The sequence below is a fragment of the Stegodyphus dumicola genome, chromosome 7, assembly GCF_044657685.1.
Source record: "Stegodyphus dumicola isolate Sdum_Otavi_A_Nest chromosome 7, ASM4465768v1".
Taxonomy (NCBI): Eukaryota; Metazoa; Arthropoda; class Arachnida; order Araneae; family Eresidae; genus Stegodyphus; species Stegodyphus dumicola.
In genome coordinates this window covers 87,533,522-87,550,288 of record NC_140774.1, presented here as the reverse complement: position 1 = coordinate 87,550,288, position 16,767 = coordinate 87,533,522, and the positions used below count along the sequence as shown (strand labels likewise).

Sequence of the window (16,767 nt, the reverse complement as noted above, 5' to 3'; positions counted from 1 at the left end):
GAAACTCAAAAAAGTATCTTTTTAGGCATAACTTGCTTAAAATATCAAAATAAATTAAATAAAAATAAATGAAACTACCATTGGTCTTCTAGGTTTTAGTTACCATTCATACCATTAAGCACTTTCATGTATCTGGATTTGAAACAGCTGTTTGTAATCCTTGTGATTTTTCTACATACTATATAGAAAATTATTCATGTTAAATATTAAAATTAGAACTGGAGACTGGTAAATATCCAGTGATGCAACCTAACATGTAGACAACACCGATTAAATAAACCAAATTGATTTCGCCTGTGGCAGCGGCCGTGATAAGTCGTGACGTCATACCTTGACGTTTCATGACTTCATTGCACAGGGCGTACGGAGCATGTTTACTCCATTTATTTTAACCTCCTTGGCTGAATCATCATAAACGGCGTATCACTTTTCAAATTGTTGCCACCAAATATTATCATGTTTAAAGTAATGAAGAATCTGCATGAATATATGCATGTTTCTCGCAGTCGTCCACCCAAACATGGCTACATGGAAGCGCGAATTTTGAATTTCTAATTTGTTTTATTACCTATTTCATATTTTATAAAACTTTATTTTTAATTAATAAAGTCAACAATTCCAAAGCCAGCAGTGGCAATACTGTACAGAAAAAAACACTTTTAACTCTAGGCTGCGAGATTGTCTATTGAAAATTCTATGGACATGCTGCTTTTAAATATTTTGTGAATTTTCTGTTAAATTGAATTTTATGTGGCGTACATCCCAAGAACGTAATATTTAATAAACAAAGCTAACACACAGAATGCTAATAATAAAAAATAAAAAAAAAGTTTTGTAAAGCCATCTTAGTAAGAAAACTGAACATTTGTATGATGAACTGAGAAAAGACTGAAAGAAAAAACAGAAAAATGTATTTCAACACTGCATCTGGAATTCTAAACATATACTGCTATGCTGCTCTTAAGAGTTTTGTAAGTTTGCTGTCGAAGTCGAATTGTATACGCGGTAAGTGCGAAAGAAATTATACTTAAAATAAAGCTAAAAAGACAAAAAAAAATGGGCTAGTAGGAGTGAGTATAACAACTGCTAGACTACGAGCTCAGCGAGAGCGAAAAAACCATTTTGGACGATCGTTAAAATCTGAAACCTGTCAGGTGGTTTTTTTTAACTATGACAAATATGTTTTAGCAAAAAAAATGTCTTTTAAGATAAAGCGTCATAAAAAAACTGAGTAGTATAAAAACATTAAAAGAGGTTTAAAGAAGATCCAAAATTCGTCGAATATGACTCATATTCTTGTAAATCTTTCACGTCAAATAAGGAAAAATTTAACGATCAGGTATCGTTGTTTAAGAACTAGCGATATTACATAATAAGCTTTTACAGCACTTGGATCCTGCCAATCAATTTTAAACATCATTTAGATATGCAATACATCTCTCGTGTTGTTCTTAAATGCTAAATATTATACATAAGCTTTAATATGTTCAAGTAGCCCAGGGTATGATTTTTCAAGATGAATTCTTAAAACACCTTATTACCAGCAATGAAACAAGGTAACATTTATACAGAAACAGAAAAATGTTTAAATGAATGGTCCTGAAAAACAGAAACAAGAACACTCCGTCACAGTCAGTTAAAAATAAAATAATTTTTACTGTTTTCTTCGATAGTCCTGGTACTGAGCATCATCAATTTCAAGCAATTGGTCAAACTGTAAACAAAGAACGTTATTTGAGTGTTTTGGGGCAGTAGCAAGAAGCAATTCCTAGAAAACGACCAGAGTTATGTCGAGTTAACTCATGAGTTTTGCGCGATTAAGTACACTCATAGTACTGTTATAATTCGTGAATTTTAGGAGTCAAATTTTCAATAAATATGGCTTTTCAACCCCATCTGATCATTAACCTGATGTTCCACTGAATCATTTCTTCTCATTTCTACTGTTAAAACTATCTCGTGTTGGTCACCATTTTGAAAAATCTGATGCAATAAGAGAAATATTTTTGTGAGTCAAGAAAAAGACAGTATGCAAGGAAAGAAATCGTTAGTATAAGTATACTGCAATTTGGTAAGGATTATTTTAAAGTAGATGTAATAAATATTGACTAATAAATTGAAATCTTGCGTTTTATATAAGTATACTTTATTATTTTTTATCAAATATATTAATTATTACTAGTCAGAAAATTAGACAGTTTAGTTTGCTTCTCTTCGTATCTAGTATTAATATTTATAAAATTTTTATAAATCTGTAAACCATTTCGTTTTAAATATATGTTTTAAAGAATTAGAGTTTTTATGTACAGAATAAATGCCTTTTTTTCTAATAACAAATGCATTTTTTCTGATCTCGCAAAATCAATGATTTCAAATTTTGTAAATTTTGTACATATAGTGTAATAATATGATTCATCAGAGCGAATTCAGTAAGTTTAAATGAGACAAAGCTTTTGTAGCTAAGCCCAGTGAAGCCTCCAAGTGATAATTAACAGGTACGATTGTTAACATATCTCACCTCGTTTTCATGAAGTACCATTTATATTGCTGCACAAAGAAGGCGTCATCCAAAAAAGGTCAAATTTACATGAAACGTACTACATGCTGGGATATAAATTATTAACATTACAGCTTATGCACATAAATCAAGTATGAGAAACGCCGTACAGTGTGTATAAATGGGAAAATTGTACAGCGGGTTCCTGATTTGGAAATCGCATTTGAACTTTGGTTCTTTGTGTAAAGCTGTGTTATGCCTATTGCAGGAAGGCGAAATTCTTACCAGCACGTGTTGAAATTCTATTACGACAGGATCATGGCTTACTGGGACTACGGTTTATCATTTCACTACATAGTTGCTCGTATTAGTTGGGATCCCATGACTGTTAGGGAAATAAGGAATCAATGTGTCGAGGAGGACCATATTTGAACGACAAGCAGGATTCGAGCGTACTCAGGCCGCTTAAATTCCGGTTGTCTTCTCTGCCTTGCGGTATCGCGTTGCAGCTACACCACGCAGCCTGAGTCATTAACTTGGCTCATGATCAGGAAGGCAAATGTTCACATGAACAGTGTAATGACGTCTGAAGCGCCATAGAAAGTTAGCACCTTGGCCATCGTTGCAACTTTGCTTGACGCTGCAGGAGAGACAGGGCGGGCGAGGAGCAACAACACTGGACTCAATAGTGGCACCACGTATTCTTTTCAGACGAATCTGTTTCTATGTACGACACCATGATAATGGTAACCGTGGATGGAGGTACAGATGAGAACGAACTTTGCCAGCTTGCATTTTTCACCGCCATACAGGTCTAACAGCTGATGGTTGTTATGGGGTACTATATAGTAAACATCCTGTCCATCTGTTTGCGTATTCGGTAGTGTGTACAGCCGCCATTGCATTTTTGACGTGTTTGTGACGTGACTTTTCCTATATTGGAGCCTGCATGACGCCATCTTTCAACAGGATAATACCCCACCGCATGTTACCCGTGATGTCCTGCCTTCTTTGATACAGAGAGTGTTCTACCGTTTTCCTGAACAGCAAGTTCTTCAGATCTTTTCGACATTGACAGCATCTGTCATAGGTTGCCGAGAGACTGGCACGCCACCATTCCCTAGCAACTATGATTCATTAATTTTAGAGTAGTGCTGAAGCCACAGAATAAAGTAACCGGATTTGTCACCCAAGCTCATTTTGATTCGATACCCAGAAGGATTGCTGCCAGAGCGTGCAACGCTATGTACTGAATTTTGCACACTATATACACAAACTACGTGCAAATTTAATTGTGTCTTCCTTCCATTATGCTGTATATGTGCAATAAATAAGTTTATACTATTTTCTTTCCCTCTCGGTATAGAAATTTTAATGGCCAGCAGTGTCTGCTCAATGTTGTACGTAGTATGTGTAGCTTAGTTATGTTTTACTTAGTCATTGTTATTATAGAAGTCTAAACTTTAAGGAGCAGTAAAGTTTGATTCAAGTAACATAGTACTACCAATTTCCTTTTATTGTAAATTATAACTGTGTACAAAATGTGGTGTATTGTTTAAGAATTTCAAGCAAAATATATTGAAAAAAATTTCCCTCAACCGAAAAAAAGTTTAATTTTAGAGGTTGAATAAAGACTCTAGTTTTCTCACGTTTTCAAGCCAGATAGAAATTTGTTGTAAGAAATCAGTTTAATTAATCTACCAACTTCAAGAAGTAATTATGAGTTTCAAAGAAGAAAAGCTTTGTTAACTAACCGGATTTTTTTCATATTGTCAAGTTTCTGTAGTAAAGAAAGAAGTTGTTGTTTTTAATCATCCCCTCTCCATAATCACTCGATTCGAAACCCACAGGCGGCTTTCCGCTCCATTAAATGAAAATCGTCTCGAAGAAACCACATTAAGAATCTTTCTTAAATTGATTAAAGCATTCAAGTAACTGCCCAAAGCAGCTAGTATCTCTAATAATGTGATGAGAAATACCTAACATTAAACTTCTATTCATCTTTATTCTTCAAATTTATATACTTTATTATTCAATCTTAAGATTTGTAATTCACCGAGCTTTACCTCAAATATTTACCTTTTTCAAAACATTCCTTTCATCTACATTTAGTACCAAATTTTATCAAAGTGTAGAGGCTCAAATTCTCATCAATATAGAAATAAATAATCAGACAGTGTATTATAATTGATGTAGGAAATGAGCCTCGTCTTCCTATTTTTCTTATTAAATTAAATTACATTATGCTAGTAAAACATTATAATCATCTAAGCATTCTATCAAATTACTAATCTTAAGTCCAATTTCTTCAGTTCAGCTCTTAATTTATAAAAACATATTTTACATGCGTATAACAAACAGGATAATTTATACTCTTGCTTTTTAATAATTTTGGTTTTAGAAAATTCTTTAGCAAAATCTTTTGAAATGTCTTATTTCGTTATATAATGCTATCGTTCATTTATCACCTCTTTAGTTTGGTTAGTGAAGACAATATGTGAAACACAAGATCTGTATCTTGCACTAAACTTAGCAAACAGACAGTTAGGAGAATGTCGCCATTTAATAAATAACAAAATCTTGGTTTATCTTTCAAATTTGAATAACGTATATTTTAAATTTAATTTTGACAATTCTTATTTCGAATCTCAGCGAATGGGTAGCCTGCGTGAGTGTTCGTTCCATGCGTAATATGAATATGTGTCGGCTTCCCTTAGAAAACTCTCCACGAAAGCATCTTTTTCTTTAGACAAATAACACTGCTCTGCGCTTTGCTATGACCAAACAATCTGCTCAAATTTAAATTTAATCAGACTGTAATTCCTTAACTTACTAAGGGCTTTAAAAGCAACAAGAACAGTTTTACTAATTTAAATCTTTATTTTGCTTTTAATCAAACAAGCAATTGTAATAATTTAAAATACATTCAATTTATAATCGCTAATATTTGTAAGCATTTTACATTATTGCATTTAATTAAAAATATTTCTAGTGCTGTACATTAAATACCTAGGGGCATAATCCTTTGATTTCTTTTTTGTATATTTATTTATTTATTTTAAAGATATATCTAATTTATGTAATCTTATCCAATAATGTTTTAATCATTTACACCAGTGCCTGTAATTAATAGAAGATACTATTAGTACCGTCAAATGCTATAGACTGACGCCCTTAATTGCTTTATTAGCTGTAGAATGGCAACTTGTGTGTCATCTGGTTTTTCCTTTTTAAATTAAATTTTTTGTGTTTTCATTCACTATAAAATTTAAAATTGTTTTTAATATCTAAAAAAGTTACTGCATTCTACTACTTTGAAATAAAAAATCGTTAACAACGAGATAAAGATAAGTACTCCAATGAGAGTCTAATATCTAAATTTAAATTCAACAAAAGAGTTATTTCGTTTAAATACGCCATTAAACAAATTAAAAAACAAATTTTGCAACATTTAATTTAATTTTGCAATGAAACTTGCTTTAGGTTTCAATCGTATTGTGAAATCTTAAGCTTTGCTATAAAAAACAAAGAGAGAGAGATTTACTGTCAGACATTTCGCTGACGCAAAAAATGAATAAACAACTGAGTAGAATACAAAAAATCAACCTATATGAGATTTTGTATACACTTCAAAAAAGGGAACTGGCAACATAAAAAATACAAAAAGGGAAAAAAAATTACGCTAATTTCAGCCCTCCCGACTTCTCTGAAACTCGAGGTAGAATTCTTGAGCTGAAATCTCCGCCTTTGCCGGATACGATGTACATATAACAATAGGAGAGGTACTCGCAAACTCACGATTCTTCTGCCCTTTATAACGACTCCTAGATTGGCTCAAGGATGAGGATCTCAAACCTATGTTTAAAGAAAAACCATTCAATACTTAGAGATCGTAGGAAATCGGGCGCAAACTTATATTTTTCGATGATTGGTCCAATGCGCCAACTGCAAAGGGCAACACATCTGCGTAACGCAGTATTAGAACGTCATATATGCAGTTTTATGAAGGAATTCAGCGTGGTTATAGCATACTAAAATATAGGTGTCAGAGAAGGATGATGATGAGATTGGCCAAAAAGGTGAAAAATACCATGGTGAGAGAGGTATTTGAATTACCGACAGGTGTCGCGAAAGAGCACACCGAAGTTTGGCATTTAATCGAAGGTTACGCCGTAACGGATTTGCTTAATATAGGTCTGTGAACACTTTTCGATTACCTTAAGTGAGCCTGATGTGTTAATGGGCATGGAAAAAAAAAGAAGTTCCCAGATTTTTCAACTGAAATTATGATTGACGTAGATACATATAGAGCAATCATCTGATATACAAAGATAAAATTCATATTTTTTAATCTCAGGTTCCATATTAAAGACCGATCGAAAATAGTAATAATAAAATTTAATATCTGCAGTACGGTATCTGACAGAGATAAGAAAAAAAAATTAGCATGCTGTTTCATTTAGGAGGACGGTAAAGTATTCACTAACTTGTGGAGGACTTTGGAATTAAGAAAGCCAGTTTATAAAAATGTACTCGAAAAGTTCTCATTATCTTGCTGAACGCAATCTACAAGAGGTGTCGTTACGCATTACAGAAAAGACACTTGTCGAAGATAAGCTTCTGTTCGATTTAAAGATAAGAAGTCAGATAACATTGGAGCTAGATCAGATGGGAAGAGAAAAATATTGTAAAAAATTGTGCAAAAAAGATCAACGATAGACTTAAAATTTCGGATAAAGTTTCTAATATTTCCAACAAGACATCAACAATAAAACTTACTAAAAATTAAAACAAAAGAATGCTACAAACTGCCAGAATTCAAATTTAAATTAATAGTAATAATAATATATTTAAAGTACTTAAAGCAAAAAACAAAGTCGCATAAATATTTCTGTTTTCTTCTAAATTAAGAATAATATTTATTTTTATAAACTCATAAAATCATATCTCTATCACTGAATGAAATCAAAACTCAGCATGAAAATAATTTCAATTTTAAAAGTTCCGACGTTTATTTATGTATTTGGCTTTAGAATGGAAAACGGATTAAACCAAAAAATATGCATCCATTTCAATAAAATTAAAAGGAGAAAAAAGAGTATATTACCTTTGAATAAAGCAAAAAAAAAAAAAAAAAAAAAAAAGAAGAAGAAGATTGCTATCTACTGCTACAGAAGAAGACTGTTATCTGGACGTTCCTACAGGATTTCATCATCATAGTTGAGCTTTATTTTAGAAACTGATGACAGTTTACAGAAGAAGGAGAGTTTTTTAGTTTTGTAATCCAAACCGTATGATTAAAACAACAGATTTTCTTATAGTTCTACTATAAGAAATTTAAATTTTTCTTATAGTAGAAAGAGTAAAACTTGCTTTAGATGTTCATAAATATTTGAGTTACGAGAACTGTCATTTAGTGAGTAAAATTTTGATGTTCTGTATTTAAATAAACTTCCAATTTTAGATTCTTTTTATTCTGAAGTTAAGCTAATCAATTCCTTTTTCCATTAAACATCTTTTAGATTATTCATATTAAATCATCGTATGCACCACTTGAGAAAAAACGCTTCTGCTTATTTTATGCAAATTCTCCCCTCCCCCTTTTCTTTCTTCCTTCCCTTTTTTTTTTTTTTTTTTTTTTAATTTTACCAAAATAAACTTTTGGATGATACTATTTCATAACCTATTTTTAATCTATCCACGAACTTATCTATTGCTGCTTAAAAACTGGGAGCTAATGATTATAATTATTGTAACGCAATGTTTTTCTAATCACAGATTAATAAGCAAGGTAACTTAGTTTTCTCTTTACTATAAAAGAGCAAATAACATGAAACGCTTCTTAAGATACGATATTCGTAAAACTAATTAAACATAAAAATTGTTAATTTGTAAATTACTCACAGAAGACATTGCATATCACTAAAAAGTAGTAATAAAATGTATTCTCAAAAATCTGTATTTGTATATTTAAAAAAGTAGTACCCTTTCCTCCCTTTTTCACGAGTGTTAATGTAAAGTAGTCTGGCATTTTAGTCTAATGAACGTAATAAATTTAATAATAATTACAATGTGCTTATGCTATAAAATGCCAAATACATGTTAAAATTATAACAGTGTTACAAGTTTAATAGTTCATAATTACAAGTTCTATAATACCCTACAGAAATCCCAGCAGTGAACACAAATGTATTCGAGCTATAAGCATCCATATTTCATAAATGGCAATCCTTTCCAGACGCATGGATGATAAATGCAAATATAGCACAAATTCGCATTTATTCTTAGCAGTTTTCCTTTTTTTTTTTTTTTTTTTTTTTTTTTTTTTTTTTTTGAATAAAATACACTTTCGTCTGGAAAAGATTTAAATATTCTCAGGAAATTAAATAGAACAGTCACAGAATATTCTTGAGAAATAAAAACAACATATAATCATTAAACTGATGAACAATATATAGTAAACTAGAACTATATGTTCTAGATTACTTTTTCTCACATTCTCATTCAAAAGTTACTTTATTCTCAGTATAGAAAACTTAAGTACCATTTCACCTTTCAAATAGAGAGAGATGCACAGTTTGTATTAGGTATTCTTAGTAATCATTGCAATCAAGGCATATATTTTCTTTGGGCAGCATTTGCACAAATTTATTAATGAATATAATTTAATAAATATTAATGAAATACATTTTACTTCTCACAATTACAGCTCAGAAGTTTGTGTTAAGTGAGTCATTCATAAATTACTGCTTCAATACTCCATGCAGGCTCACAAATTAGCACTACATATATCAAAATATCTGATTTGGAAACCACATTACTTTCTAGTACGGCCTATTTAAATATACACAATTTTTGCTGTGTTTCATTTAAACCTACTTCCCCGACGTTGAAAATGATTATCAAAAATTGCAAATTTTGAAATTAAATATCCCGGTTAATTTTTGTCGTACGGGAGTCATACAACTTATATTTCTATACTGTTATAAGTACTATACTTATATAATGCTATAAGTATTCTACACTATTACAAGTATAGAAACCCGACAGACCTATTTCCACCATATTAAAAGTTAGGTTTCGTTATTTGTCGAAAATCAAATTTTAACACAAAAGGGGGAGAGGGTAGCCCAGCAGGGCTGTTAGTTTCCAAACGGCATTTTGCGTTGAATCACCATGAAAGTCTGAATCACTTTTCAAAGTGTTGTCACCAAATATTATCATCCTGTATTTTAAAGAAATTAAATAATGAAAGATCTGCATGAATGTATATATGCCTCTAGCAGTGTGCAAAAAAGACGGTACCTAGAGCCGTCAAATTTTGAATAACGTAATCCTCCACCCGAATATAGGCACCTGGACGCCCGAATTTCGAATTTGTTTTATTTTCTATTTCATATTTTGTAAACCTTTAACGAATTTTTGATTAACAAACTAAACGATTTCAAAGCGAGCAATGGCAACAATGTACGGAAAATAGCATTCTTATCTCCAGCGCGCGAGACTGTCTATCGAAAATTCTAAATATATGCTGTTTTTAAATATTTTCGGATATTGCTGCTGAATTAAATTTTATGTGGTTTAAGTGCAATGAACATGATATTTAATAAATAAAGGTAACACACAAAACGTTAAAAAAAGGCCCTTTGGGCTTAAAAAATTCAGACTTTTTTTTTTCCATTTTTAAATCTTTTAACCGTATTTTTTCATCTTATCTGTTTAAAGGGGATGCCTTTGTGGAGAACGTGTTAAAAGAAACTTTCTTGCGTTATTTTACGCATGGGGAAAACTATGAAAACCAATGATGGAGTCAGCCCTGGTATCGAACACTGGTAGAACTCTCAACACTGAGTGGTCTTAACCACTCAGTGCTTTGAAATTCAGTCATTTGAAATTATTATATTTACGATATGGCCAACTGATAACTAATGAACATTTATGTTATTACTTTAATTTTATACAGATGCTTATTCTGGTACAGAATTAGTAGGTTTTTTATTTTATAGTGATCGATAAAAATATCCACTCATATACAGATAATAACATTAAAATGTTATATAAAGTGCAAATACAATCGAAGCTCCCGTTAGCGGACCCCCTACGTGAGGATAGGCGTCCTACTTTCATGGTCCGTAGATTAAGACACTGCCTATTAAAGAAGAAGTTGACTAACAGAAATTCGAATATATTCCAGATTCCGGGGCAATTTTGCTGAAATGTTAAAGAAATGCTGTGTTGAAATGTTAAATTTTCTATTTTCATTTATATTTTTATTACTTATGAAGCACTTCGAAATAAACCTCATTTTGGGTATTTATTGTTTCAGTAAATTCATTAAATGTTCAGTAAGGCTATTTTAAACAGCTTATTTTAAATATACGGTTCGTTGTTTTTTACCTTGAATTCCTAATGGATTAATTATCAATTATTAGAATAATTGTAATTGTTGAGCTTCAAATTATTTTGCAAGTTAAATTAAAATCAATTGGAATTTCTAATTAGAATTTTTTCGTGATTCTTATACTTTCAAGAAATGCCATATGTTTTTCTTACTTTTTTGCAACTTAACGACAAATTCTTAGAGATGTTAGACTGAAAACTAAATTTTCTGATCACAATTTTACTTTTCTTTTTATCTATTTCATTACTTATTTACTTTTATACGTTGATCTTTTTGAATGACAGCAGAAACTGTATAAGTTATTTCTCCCACCTTCTTGGCGTGCCTTCGTGGTGTTGCGGTCTGCACACTGAGCTGGTGTTCCAGAGGTCCGCGGTTCGATTCCCGGAGAAGTCTGTTAATTTTTCATCTTTCCTGCTTCCAAAATATCTAATGTCTCTACAGTGGCGCCCGAACTAAAAGGGTGGTAGATGATGATTTCTCCCCACCCGGGATTTGACGATTGGGTCCCCTAAAAACCCCAGTCGCCCCTTAAAAGGGGCAGTATATAAAGTATTTCTCCCACCTTCTTGGCGTGTCTTCGTGGTGTTGCGGTCTGCACACTGAGCCTGTGTTCCAGAGGTCTGCGGTTCGATTCCCGGCGAAGTCTTTGTTAATTTTTCATCTTTCCTGCTTCCAAAATATCTAATGTCTCTACAGTGGCGCCCGAACTAAAAGGGTGGTAGATGATGATTTCTCCCCACCCGGGATTTGACGATTGGGTCCCCTAAAAACCCCAGTCGCCCCTTAAAAGAGGCAGTATATAAAGTATTTCTCCCACCTTCTTGGCGTGCCTTCATTTTGTTCTTGCAAATTTTTCGATAAAATTTACAAATTTAAAATTACTTTGTAAAAGTTTAAAATTCTTAAACGGAAAAGAATTACGACCCTTTTTAACTTCAAAGAACTGAAAAGAAACAGATAAAATCTGAACGCATTGATTAAATTTTCAATTGCTAGTGTTTTTAAAATGTAATCATTTTTAATTGCAGATGAAATTTGGTTTTATAGCTTCCGAACTTGGATTCTTTCTTTGGTTTCTCTAAGAAACTTTCTTCTTTGATCTTAAAAAGATCGCATTTTTGTGTAGATGCAATTAAACCTTTTGGCATCTAAAGAATTGTGCTTATTCCACCTTTATTATCCAAGACATTTTTTGCCTTTATTTATATCAGAAAAGAAATATTTTCCAAAATTCCTTTGTATTCTTTTGTATATTCTTTTGATTTTGCTTCATCATCATTAGCAATCACACATAAAGAAGTAATTTTATGAGAACGAGATGTTAACCCTATATTAAAAAATAAATGAAATGAATTTTTTCAACGCAACTCCACCCAGCTTTCATTAATGAAAACGCTGTTGCCATCATTATTTCGTTAATGTTTCTCTGCGTCGTCTAGCGCTTGTTTTACTAGATTTTTTTGGTTTGGAATTCACGAAAGTAATTTTATCTAATGCGTCATATGTTTACTGCTGATCTAATGTGCATTAAAACAGCTTAAGGCTTCTTATTTTTATTCTCGCTATTTTGATTGTAATAGATTATAGCTTAAATAACATATCTGAGTGTTAAGAGGTTTTGCCAAACGTAATCTAAAATTTTTTATCAGTATTCGGTCATATACTATCTTTTTATCACCAAACATCGACATGTATCATATTAAGCATTAGAAACTGAAATTTAATGAAATCATTTATCATGAGAATTAAATTTATTAACAAGAGCTGAATTTAATCGAATTTTTCATTGCATTAAAACGTAGCGCATTTTGGATTCAAAAATGAAGTAGAAGAACGTGGAAAAATGTACTTTATTAAGCAATAGTTTAGTTAAAGATAAATAGAGAGAAAATAATTCGAATGTAGCTGAAAGTACAATGAATATATTACACTTGGTTATGAAATCAAATCGACTTTATTATCAGAGTTGTTTTGATTTTTTTCTCTAGATTCAATATATTTAGTTCAAATATAAGATTTAAAAAAATCAGAAGATATATATAGGTAAGTAGCAGTGACGGGAACAAGCGTATAAAATAGTTTATAACTTAAGAAATAAAACTGTAATAATTTTCTGTTTGCTTGATTCTGGCATAACTAAATCTCTTTTAATTTTTCATTTCCTTCTTTAAGATCTCTCTAGATTTTTTTCAACTTAAAGAAGTTGTTGTTTTTAAGAGTTTGTCTCCGTTTTAATTTCATAGTGTCATGATGACTCAGAGTAAAAATGAACAAGTTAATTAGATTGCATCTTAATTTATTTACATAACTTCAGGCTAGCACTCGTTTCAACACGTGAAAAGGATTAGTTTATCATTAGTTTTGAAATGGCTCGTCGTTATTAGCTTCTCATTTCCTTTATATAGTACCATATAAAAAACTGGTTGGTTATACTCACCATAATACGTGTTAAGAGAACAGGCCTCTTGGTTCCTTAGCACAGATGAAAATTGTTCATACTAATGATGCGGAGATAACATTTAAGCTTTGAAGAGACAGCAAATTACATCAAACCTAAAAGATTAAGAAAAATGATGGATTAGTCAAAACAAATAAACTAAATTCAGAGCTTGTATTGCCGTTAAACAAACGAAGCACGGGTTCAGAGCATCAAGGAAGGGGAAGTACTATAGAAAGGTGCTTAGAAATTCAAGGATCATTATAAATTTTGTCTTTTGCTGGTTTTAACATAAAATGTGTGCTGCAGCTAATCGAGACTGATAAACCAGAACTGAGAGAGAAGAAATGAAGGAAAAGTAGCAAGTGAGAAAATGAAAATAAAAAATAAGGCAAAATGTACATGGGAGCACCAAAAGTTTTATATGTGTTTACGGCCTCTAAAACGGCCGCTCATACTAGTATTTAACTGAGCTAACGGGAAAAAAGTCTGTTCCTGCGTCGATTATCTCCATTATATGTAAAGTTCAGATTTTTCAACTGTAAAAGACTGATTTTTCCAATACCAAAACAGCTATATCGGTAGTGCTAGATATCTCTGTCAGCTCAGAGATCCCTAGTGTGAACGGACTTATAAAAGTCTTGATTGACTTTGACTACATTCAATAACATTCGGTTTTATAGTCAACAGATTAATACTCAGCAAACGTGCTCGTGTAAAAGAAAATTTAATTTACATCCAGTTATCCAAATCTTTTTTGAAATTCTTGCAAATACCTACTATTAATCCCTCTAGACCTTAAAGCTAAATCATTCTTAAAAATGTACTTTATGTGGTAATTCTGCGCAAATACGGAAATACAAGATACCCTTTAAGTTTTAGAATCTGAATGCTGAAACTGCATTCATTGCACTGCAATTTTCCCTCTGTTTTTCTGATTGAACAGACAGACAATGTTTCCTGTAACTATAATAAAAACACGATCACAAATATGATGTAATTTTACATCATTCTTTCTGCTAGTTTAATATTATAATATCATCTGTACCATATATTCAGATTTTAGACTCGGTAGTTTAATTTATGTATTTCGTTTCTGAGCATTTTCATTTGCCTTTCATTCACAACTTTAAGAACTAATAAGAAGTTGTGCAATAAATTAGTTCGAAGAATCATGGGTTTCATATCGCAACTATCTTTTCCCCTTCAGAAAAGAAAAAAAAATGATTCTTGGATATCTTCAGCACGCCAAGATTTCAGAGATAGATATCAGATTTAGGGCATTTTTGAGAAAATTTACAAGGTAATTGAATTACTGGGATTATGGCAAAACACACGAAAGCCTAAAGAGACATTTTCCTTTGTAGAGCACGTTTTTAAAGAAAGTTATCTTGTATTCACGGTATAAATGAGAGACTCGTAGCTTTCGGGCCAAACTTTTGCAAAGAGGACTAGATAAAGATCTGATGCTGCTGTCTCAGATAAAGATGCTGCTCTCAAAATTATACAAAACAAACTTGTAAAAATTCTTATGATTTTCAACTTTTGAAAAAAGTTTTAATTAAACCTGATATAATATAATTTGTAGATGCGATGTTGACTTTAATACTTAAAATTAACTTTTTGAGAGAATTATGTGTAAAATGTCTGTAAATTGTTTCTTACTGAATGAGCAACTCTTGGATAATAAACACAATTAATAACGAAATCAAAATAAAGGAAACATATTTCTTCACATTTCTTGGCGGTCAGAACAAAAGCATTTTGACATTCCTAAAGCTTTGAATGCTTTTCATGCATTGCATAATACAATAATGGCAGGTTTTTATTTTTCGGTCGAAAGAAATGCAGACACAGAATCGTGTGCTTCAGCCTTACATCCCACATCAATTGTCATATCATTCCCACAGCTGCTTCATTTTATTTTTAACTGGTTACGTTAGTTCCAATTTCGAAAACGATAGTGATTTGGAGATTGCGATTGGTTGATGTCTAACCGCATTGTGTTATGCAGGAATTGAAAAGTCAATTACTAGATACTGATGTTCATTTTCTTTTTTCTAAACAGGCACAATGAAAATTCTCATAAAATAAAAGAATATGGAGTTTGATAACGGATGGTATATCTTTTAACTTAGAATCTACCGGAAATGCCATTTGACCTTTGCCATATTGATCTTACAGGAAATGGATATTCTAATCTAAACTTTTCTATTCTTTTCAAATTATATCGGAAATCTATGCATCTAAAGCTATTATTTAAAATACCTTCGGGTAACGTTCCTTCAAGAAAAAAATATGATGGTATAGAAAGTTGCTATACATTTTTCAGGCTGTTAATTTGTAGATGGTTCTAAAATGGACTGTGATTTAATAACACTGTGATAAATAAACAGCAACATAGGTTAATGAATTAATATTCTTTAAATCAGTTTTAAAAATTACCATTATGAAACATAGTTATCACCGCATGATACCACCAATGATATCTGACATTTAAAACTGTAATCCCGAAAATACATGTAAAAAATATAGCAGTTTTGTGCGTTTTGAAGATAACTAAAATGCCTTAAAAACTGCTAAGTCACCTGCTTACATTCATGTCATGGGAGGAAGCATAATTGTATGTTACAGGCAGCTTTGATACTTAATCGAATTTACATACATATTCAATATCAGACATCAGAATTTCGTTATAACGCGAATTCACTAGTAAAACTATGTCTGCTAAGTTCCCACGAGCATCCGTGGTACTGCCTTCTCACTAATAACGTACATATCTCTAATACAAATAATAAATTATCCAGTAAAAATAAAGTATCGGCTAGTTGAAAGAGAAACATGTAAATTAAAATTTAAAATTAAGCAAAAAATTGCAACCTTATTGGCGTAAATTTTGAATAACTCTGTCAATTTAAAAGGCAATAAGATGTGGGTCTCTCCTCTTCAAGGAAAAAATTATTTTTGATTTCGTGCCCCCCCCCAAATGGTAGCTTTTGTAAAATAGAGATCTGCGTTGATATGATGTTGATCCAGTGAAAAGTTACTGAGGACTAGATAATCTTTTGTTCTAAAAATAGGTCTTTTTTTTTTCCTCTTCTGTGGAAACTATAGTAGTATCTGACGCTGAAGAGACTCATGTCCCTGAATTCGATTTTTTAGTTTTATTTCTGTTTAGTATTGATGATTAGCACGTGGCTAAATGAGGACTTAAATTATAATCTTAAATGATGCAGGAAACATTATTTGGAACCATACCACAGAAAAAATTGAATAAGTAATAAAGTTTCCTCTTTTCAATCCATTATTAAAGAAAACCTTTCTTTCTGAAAGGTGATCTTCAGCATAACGAACGTAACTTTTGATTCGGAAATCTACTATTACTCATGCAGTAAGAACAGATTTTAACTAAAAGAGTTGATATTTACT

General features: G+C 31.6%; 1 long non-coding RNA gene across 3 annotated transcripts in view; it reads right to left on the bottom strand.

Annotated features, from left to right (window-relative positions):
* The window catches only part of LOC118198225 (uncharacterized), a 421,825-nt gene that overhangs the window by 332,005 nt on the left and 73,053 nt on the right, over positions 1 to 16,767 (bottom strand). For all 3 annotated transcript variants that reach the window (XR_015041881.1, XR_015041882.1, XR_015041887.1), the window contains exon 3: positions 13,339 to 13,454. This is a non-coding gene — a long non-coding RNA (uncharacterized LOC118198225). The remainder of the gene's footprint in view (positions 1 to 13,338; positions 13,455 to 16,767) is intronic.